This window comes from Procambarus clarkii, chromosome 23 (assembly GCF_040958095.1).
Source record: "Procambarus clarkii isolate CNS0578487 chromosome 23, FALCON_Pclarkii_2.0, whole genome shotgun sequence".
In the NCBI taxonomy this organism is placed as follows: Eukaryota; Metazoa; Arthropoda; class Malacostraca; order Decapoda; family Cambaridae; genus Procambarus; species Procambarus clarkii.
The window spans coordinates 23,048,822-23,057,910 of NC_091172.1; the positions used below are offsets into that span (position 1 = coordinate 23,048,822).

General features: G+C 60.8%; 1 protein-coding gene across 1 annotated transcript in view; it reads right to left on the reverse strand.

Moving 5' to 3' along the window:
* BORCS6 (BLOC-1 related complex subunit 6) overlaps positions 1-8,600 on the reverse strand; it is a 45,440-nt gene extending 36,840 nt beyond the window's left edge. The window contains exon 1 of the mRNA XM_069329980.1: positions 8,569-8,600. The gene's annotated coding sequence lies outside the window, so the exon portion shown is untranslated. The remainder of the gene's footprint in view (positions 1-8,568) is intronic.
* Positions 8,601-9,089: the final 489 nt, after the last annotated feature.

The following is a 9,089-nucleotide window of genomic DNA, read 5'->3' on the forward strand; positions in this document are numbered from 1 at the left end:
AGTCACCCACCCGGAGCCCGACCAGTCAAACACCCGGAGCCCGCCAGTTTAGTAAACCGGAGCCCGCCAGTTGAGTGAACCGGAGCCCGCCAGTTGAGTGAACTGGAACCCGTCAGTTGAGTACCTGGAGCCCGCCCCGAGCCCTACCGAGTACCCACCCTGAGTCCGACCAAGAACCTACCCCGAGCCCTACAGAGGTTCCCCAAGCCCGAGAGCCTATCCCGATCCCGAAAGAGCCCACCCCGAGCCCTACCGAGAACCCACCCCCAAACCCTACCGAGAACCCACCCCCCAAGCCCTACCAAGAACCCACCCCCCAAGCCCTACCAAAACCCACCCCCAAGCCCTACCAAGAACCCAGCCCTAATACCTACCAAGAACCCACCCCAAGCCCTACCAAGAACCCACCCGAAGCTGGACAGACACCCACCTGGAGCCCGAACAGTCACCCACCCGGAGCCCGACCAGTCAAACACCCGGAGCCCGCCAGTTTAGTAAACCGGAGCCCGCCAGTTGAGTGAACCGGAGCCCGCCAGTTGAGTGAACTGGAACCCGTCAGTTGAGTACCTGGAGCCCGCCCCGAGCCCTACCGAGAACCCACCCTAAGCCCGACCAAGAACCTACCCCGAGCCCTACAGAGGTTCCCCAAGCCCGAGAGCCTATCCCGATCCCGAAAGAGCCCACCCCGAGCCCTACCGAGAACCCACCCCCAAACCCTACCGAGAACCCACCCCCCAAGCCCTACCGAGAACCCACCCCCCAAGCCCTACCAAAACCCACCCCCAAGCCCTACCAAGAACCCAGCCCTAATACCTACCAAGAACCCACCCCAAGCCCTACCAAGAACCCACCCGAAGCTGGACAGACACCCACCTGGAGCCCGAACAGTCACCCACCCGGAGCCCGACCAGTCAAACACCCGGAGCCCGCCAGTTTAGTAAACCGGAGCCCGCCAGTTCAGTGAACCGGAGCCCGCCAGTTGAGTGAACTGGAACCCGTCAGTTGAGTACCTGGAGCCCGCCCCGAGCCCTACCGAGAACCCACCTTGAACCCGACCAAGAACCTACCCCGAGCCCTACAGAGGTTCCTTAATTAAGCCCGAGAGCCTATCCCGATCCCGAAAGAGCCCACCCCGACCCCTACCGAGAACCCACCCCCCCCAAGCCCTACCGAGAACCCACCCCCCCCCAAGCCCTACCGAGAACCCACAGCCCCAAGCCCTACCGAGAACCCACCCCCCCCCAAGCCCTACCGAGAACCCACCCCCCCAAGCCCTACCGAGAACCCACCCCCCCAAGCCCTACCGAGAACCCACCCCCCCAAGCCCTACCGAGAACCCACCCCCCAAGCCTTACCGAGAACCCACCCCCCAAGCCCTACCGAGAACCCAGCCCCAAGCCCTACCGAGAACCCAGCCCAAAGCCCTACCGAGAACCCAGCCCCAATACCTACCAAGAACCAACCCCAAGCCCTACCAAGAACCCACCCGAAGCCGGACAGACACCCACCTGGAGCCCGAACAGTCACCCACCCGGAGCCCGACCAGTCAAACACCCGGAGCCCGCCAGTTTAGTAAACCGGAGCCCGCCAGTTGAGTGAACCGGAGCCCGCCAGTTGAGTGAACTGGAACCCGTCAGTTGAGTACCTGGAGCCTGCACCGAGCCCTACCGAGAACCCACCCTCAGCCCGACCAAGAACCTACCCCGAGCCCAACAGAGGTTCCCCAAGCCCGAGAGCCTATCCCGATCCCGAAAGAGCCCACCCCGAGCCTGACCGGGAGCCAACCCCAAACCCTACCAAGAACCCACCCCCCAAGCCCTACCGAGAACCCACCCCCCAAGCCCTACCAAAACCCACCCCCAAGCCCTACCAAGAACCCACCCCAAGCCCTACCAAGAACCCACCCGAAGCTGGACAGACACTCACCTGGAGCCCGAACAGTCACCCACCCGGAGCCCGACCAGTCAAACACCCGGAGCCCGCCAGTTTAGTAAACCGGAGCCCGCCAGTTGAGTGAACCGGAGCCCGCCAGTTGAGTGAACTGGAACCCGTCAGTTGAGTACCTGGAGCCCGCCCTGAGCCCTACCGAGAACCCACCTTGAGCCCGACTAAGAACCTATACCTCGAGCCCTACAGAGGTTCCCCAAGCCCGAGAGCCTATCCTGATCCCGAAAGAGCCCACCCCGACCCCTACCGAGAACCCACTCCCCAAGCCCTACCGAGAACCCACCCCCCCCAAGCCCTACCGAGAACCCCCCCCCCAAGCCCTACCGAGAACCCCCCCCCCAAGCCCTACCGAGAACCCCCCCCCAAGCCCTACCGAGAACCCACCCCCCCAAGCCCTACCGAGAACCCACCCCCCCAAGCCCTACCGAGAACCCACTCCCCCAAGCCCTACCGAGAACCCACTCCCCCAAGTCCTACCGAGACCCCACCCCCCCAAACCCTACCGAGAACCCACCCCCCAAGCCCTACCGAGAACCCACCCCCCAAGCCCTACCGAGAACCCAGCCCAAAGCCCTACCGAGAACCCAGCCCAAAGCCCTACCGAGAACCCAGCCCCAATACCTACCAAGAACCCACCCCAAGCCCTACCAAGGACCCACCCGAAGCCGGACAGACACCCACCTGGAGCCTGAACAGTCACCCACCCGGAGCCCGACCAGTCAAACGCCCGGAGCCCGCCAGTTTAGTAAACCGGAGCCCGCCAGTTGAGTGAACCGGAGCCCGCCAGTTGAGTGAACTGGAACCCGTCAGTTGAGTACCTGGAGCCTGCCCCGAGCCCTACCGAGAACCCACCCTGAGCCCGACCAAGAACCTACCCCGAGCCCTACAGAGGTTCCCCAAGCCCGAGAGCCTATCCCGATCCCGAAAGAGCCCACCCCGAGCCTGACCGGGAGCCAACCCCAAACCCTACCGAGAACCCACCCCCAAGCCCTACCGAGAACCCACCCCCAAGCCCTACCAAGAACCCACCCCCAAGCCCTACCAAGAACCCACCCCCAAGCCCTACCAAGAACCCACCCCCAAGCCCTACCAAGAACCCACCCCCAAGCCCTACCAAGAACCCACCCCCAAGCCCTACCAAGAACCCTGCCCTAATACCTACCAAGAACCCACCCCAAGCCCTACCAAGAACCCACCCGATGCTGGACAGACACCTGGAGCCCGAACAGTAACCCACCCGGAGCCCGACCAGTCAAACACCCGGAGCCCGCCAGTTTAGTAAACCGGAGCCCGCCAGTTGAGTGAACCGGAGCCCGCCAGTTGAGTGAACTGGAACCCGTCAGTTGAGTACCTGGAGCCCGCCCCGAGCCCTACCGAGAACTCACCTTGAGCCCGACTAAGAACCTACCTCGAGCCCTACAGAGGTTCCCCAAGCCCGAGAGCCTATCCCGATCCCGAAAGAGCCCACCCCGACCCCTACCGAGAACCCACTCCCCAAGCCCTACCGAGAACCCACACCCCCAAGCCCTACCGAGAACCCACCCCCCCAAGCCCTACCGAGAACCCCCCCCAAGCCCTACCGAGAACCCCCCCAAGCCCTACCAAGAACCCACCCCCCCAAGCCCTAGTGAGAACCTTCCCCCCCAAGCCCTACCGAGAACCCACCCCCCAATGCCCTACCGAGAACCCACCCCCCCAATGCCCTACCGAGAACCCACCCCCCCAAGCCCTACCGAGAACCCACTCCCCCAAGCCCTACCGAGAACCCACTCCCCCAAGTCCTACCGAGACCCCACCCCCCCAAACCCTACTCAGAACCCACCCCCCAAGCCCTACCGAGAACCCACCCCCCAAGCCCTACCGAGAACCCAGCCCAAAGCCCTACCGAGAACCCAGCCCAAAGCCCTACCGAGAACCCAGCCCAAAGCCCTACCGAGAACCCAGCCCCAATACCTACCAAGAACCCACCCCAAGCCCTACCAAGGACCCACCCGAAGCCGGACAGACACCCACCTGGAGCCTGAACAGTCACCCACCCGGAGCCCGACCAGTCAAACACCCGGAGCCCGCCAGTTTAGTAAACCGGAGCCCGCCAGTTGAGTGAACCGGAGCCCGCCAGTTGAGTGAACTGGAACCCGTCAGTTGAGTACCTGGAGCCTGCCCCGAGCCCTACCGAGAACCCACCCTGAGCCCGACCAGGAACCTACCCCGAGCCCTACAGAGGTTCCCCAAGCCCGAGAGCCTATCCCGATCCCGAAAGAGCCCACCCCGAGCCTGACCGGGAGCCAACCCCAAACCCTACCGAGAACCCACCCCCAAGCCCTACCAAGAACCCACCCCCAAGCCCTACCAAGAACCCACCCCCAAGCCCTACCAAGAACCCACCCCCAAGCCCTACCAAGAACCCACCCCCAAGCCCTACCAAGAACCCACCCCCAAGCCCTACCAAGAACCCTGCCCTAATACCTACCAAGAACCCACCCCAAGCCCTACCAAGAACCCACCCGAAGCTGGACAGACACCCACCTGGAGCCCGAACAGTCACCCACCCGGAGCCCGACCAGTCAAACACCCGGAGCCCGCCAGTTTAGTAAACCGGAGCCCGCCAGTTGAGTAAACCGGAGCCCGCCAGTTGAGTGAACTGGAACCCGTCAGTTGAGCACCTGGAGCCCGCTCCGAGCCCTACCGAGAACCCACCCTGAGCCCGACCAAGAACCTACCCCGAGCCCTACAGAGGTTCCCCAAGCCCGAGAGCCTATCCCAATCCCGAAAGAGCCCACCCCGAGCCCTACCGAGAACCCACCCCCCAAGCCCTACCGAGAACCCAGCCCCAAGCCCTACCGAGAACCCAGCCCCAAGCCCTACCGAGAACCCAGCCCCAAGCCCTACCGAGAACCCAGCCCCAAGTCCTACCGAGAACCCAGCCCCAAGCCCTACCGAGAACTCAGCCCCAAGCCCTACCGAGAACCCACCCCCAAGCCCTACCGAGAACCCACCCCAAGCCCTACCGAGAACCCACCCCAAGCCCTACCGAGAACCCACCCCCCAAGCCCTACCGAGAACCCACCCGAAGCCGGACAGACACCCACCTGGAGCCCGAACAGTCACCCACCCGGAGCCCGACCAGTCAAACACCCGGAGCCCGCCAGTTTAGTAAACCGGAGCCCGCCAGTTGAGTGAACCGGAGCCCGCCAGTTGTGTGAACCGGAACCCGTCAGTTGAGTACCTGGAGCCCGCCCCGAGCCGTACCGAGAACCCACCCCGAGCCCTACCGAGAACCCAACCCCCCCGAGCCCTACCGAGAACCCACACCCCCCCGAGCCCTACCGAGAACCCACACCCCCCCGAGCCTTCCAAGAACCCACACCCCCCCGAGCCCTACCAAGAACCCACACCCCCCCGAGCCCTACCAAGAACCCACACCCCCCCGAGCCCTACCAAGAACCCACACCCCCCCGAGCCCTACCAAGAACCCACACCCCCCCGAGCCCTACCAAGAACCCACACCCCCCCCGAGCCCTACCAAGAACCCACACCCCCCCCCCCGAGCCCTACCAAGAACCCACACCCCCCCGAGCCCTACCAAGAACCCACACCCCCCCAAGCCCTACCAAGTACCCACACCCCCCCAAGCCCTACCAAATACCCACACCCCCCCAAGCCCTACCAAGAACCCACACCCACACCCCACCAAGCCCTACCAAGAACCCACACCCCCCCAAGCCCTACCAAGAACCCACACCCCCCCAAGCCCTACCAAGAACCCACACCCCCCCAAGCCCTACCAAGAACCCACACCGCCCCAAGTCCTACCAAGAACCCACACCCCCCCCCAAGTCCTACCAAGAACCCACACCCCCCCCAAGCCCTATCAAGAACCCACACCCCCCCAAGCCCTACCAAGAACCCACACCCCCCCAAGCCCTACCAAGTACCCACACCCCCCCCAAGCCCTACCAAGTACCTACACCCCCCCAAGCCCTACCAAGAACCCACACCCCCCAAGCCCTACCAAGAACCCACCTGAAGCCGGACAGACACCCACCTGGAGCCCGAACAGTCACCCACCCAGAGCCCGCCAGTTGAGTACCTAAAGCCTGCCCGGAGCCCCGACCGACAACCCACCCCGGAGCCCCGACCGACAACCCACCCCGGAGCCCGGACCGACAACCCACCCCGGAGCCCCGACCGACAACCCACCCCGGAGCCCCGACCGACAACCCACCCCGGAGCCCCGACCGACAACCCACCCCGGAGCCCCGACCGACAACCCACCCCGGAGCCCCGACCGACAACCCACCCCGGAGCCCCGACCGACAACCCACCCCGGAGCCCCGACCGACAACCCACCCCGGAGCCCCGACCGACAACCCACCCCGGAGCCCCGACCGACAACCCACCCCGGAGCCCCGACCGACAACCCACCCCGGAGCCCCGACCGACAACCCACCCCGGAGCCCCGACCGACAACCCACCCCGGAGCCCCGACCGACAACCCACCCCGGAGCCCCGACCGACAACCCACCCCGGAGCCCCGACCGAGAACCCACCCCGGAGCCCCGACCGACAACCCACCCCGGAGCCCCGACCGACAACCCACCCCGGAGCCCCGACCGACAGCCCACCCCGGAGCCCCGACCGACAGCCCACCCCGGAGCCCCGACCGACAGCCCACCCCGGAGCCCCGACCGACAGCCCACCCCGGAGCCCCGACCGACAGCCCACCCCGGAGCCCCGACCGACAGCCCACCCCGGAGCCCCGACCGACAGCCCACCCCGGAGCCCCGACCGACAGCCCACCCCGGAGCCCCGACCGACAGCCCACCCCGGAGCCCCGACCGACAGCCCACCCCGGAGCCCCGACCGACAACCCACCCCGGAGCCCCGACCGACAACCCACCCCGGAGCCCCGACCGACAACCCACCCCGGAGCCCCGACAGAGAACCCACTTGGGGCCCGACAGAGAACCCACTTGGGGCCCGACAGAGAACCCACTTGGGGCCCGACAGAGAACCCACTTGGGGCCCGACAGAGAACCCACTTGGGGCCCGACAGAGAACCCACTTGGGGCCCGACAGAGAACCCACTTGGGGCCCGACAGAGAACCCACTTGGAGCCCGACAGAGAACCCACTTGGAGCCCGACAGAGAACCCACTTGGAGCCCGACAGAGAACCCACTTGGAGCCCGACAGAGAACCCACTTGGAGGCCGACAGAGAACCCACCCCGCGCCCAACCTTTCATGGAGAAAATTGAACACCAGGCGACAAAAATAATTGCAGAATGAGGTCTAGTTTCATACCATGAACGGTTGAGGGTCACAGGGCTAACAACACTGCAAACTAGGCATGCCAGGATGGATCTCACCGAAACTATTAAAATATCGACTTGAATCGACTTGAGAATGGTCCAGGACGGACCGAAACTCTTCGTCCCTTCAACTTCTAGTGTGTGGTCTGGTCAACATACTTCAGCCACGTTTTTGTGACTCATCGCCTGCCTATTAAAATATTGAAGAGTTTCGAAGATATGGATCCAGAGAACAACTTCAAAAGGTCAGATGGAACACAAACAAGGAACAACGGTTTCAAGTCCAACAAGCCGCAGTGTAGGACTGAAAACATACGCTATATTTTCACCCACAGGGTTATAAACCCATGGAACCGCCTATCTGCTAAAGCAGTAAATAACATAACACTTGAATTGTAAAATCCAATTTGAAAAAAAAAATCGGAACAAATGGGGGACCTGATCTGCTACCAGAAATTTTAGCCAAATATCCCAAGTCTGCTAACTGTAGGTAGTAACCGAGTGATTGTAACCTATCCACCGCTGCCCACTGGATGGGGGGCGGTGTGCAGGACAAACATAAATTGTGACACTAGCTCTCCACATATGTCAGGTGCTTAATTTAGAACCTGTACTTGAGGTCGATCTCGAACCCATTGTTGATGTGACGACTTATATTGAATTTTGTAACTAGCTCATCAAGATTGTAACTTGCTTAGCTAAATGAATTGTGGGGTTCAGTCCCTGAGCCCATTATGTGCCTCTGTAACCCTTTCCACTACCGCCCAGCAGAGGTACAACAGGTACTCAGAGAGAACTATCAACATCAGAGGCCCGAGACTGTTCAACACGCTTCCACTACACATAAGGGGCATAACTGGCCGACCCCTCACAGTGTTCAAGAGAGAACTGGATAAGCACCTCCAAAGGATACCTGATCAACCAGGCTGTGACGCATACGTCAGGCTGCGAGCAGCCGCGTCCAACAGCCTGGTTGATCAGTCCAGCAACCAGGAGGCCTGGTCGACGACCGGGCCGCGGGGACGCTAAGCCCCGGAAGCACCTCAAGGTAACCTCAAGGTAGGTAACTCTGAATACCGCAACGTCTGTGCTTATATGAATATATGTCACATACACATATTTTATAGCACACATTTAACTTGTATCTATACCCACAAGATGGGTATGGGGTGCATAATAAACGAACTAAACTAACATTGATAGGCATTGTTCGAAGTAAACTTCATACGCGAAACCCCATTATATTATATAATTCTATATACTGTGTATATATAAGATATAAATATGTCAAAAAGAATTATCACTCTTACCTGGAGCAATGTTGCTGATGTCGCGGAAATCAGCGGTACATGTTGTCGCGTCGGCGGCAGCGACAATACTGAGTTCCTGAGCCTTCAACGACCAACCGCCGTTTGAACGCCATTTTGAAATTCCAGGCGTACTACCCGAAAAGTGCGTAAACTAGTATTTGCGTGCATTATAGGCCATTCCAAGAAACCTTATTGCTATGAATATCTTGTTATCTAACAAACGAATTATTTATGTTAATATTTTTAGCACATATGTTAAATTAGGCCATTTTTCATTTAGAGGGGGTATATATATATATAGCTATTTACATTTTAAGTTTGAAAAATTACCGTAAAATTACCGTACAAATTGAGAGTGGGCAATTACTGTGCCCATTCTCAAGCTAAACGAAATTTCTTTCATCCTAAACCTGCTTCCAACACTAGTAGCACTGTACTATGCCTTCCCTTCATATCTGAACTCAAAACTTTTACCAATACCTTTCGTCCTCTTGACATTAAACTCGCCTTTCGACAAACTA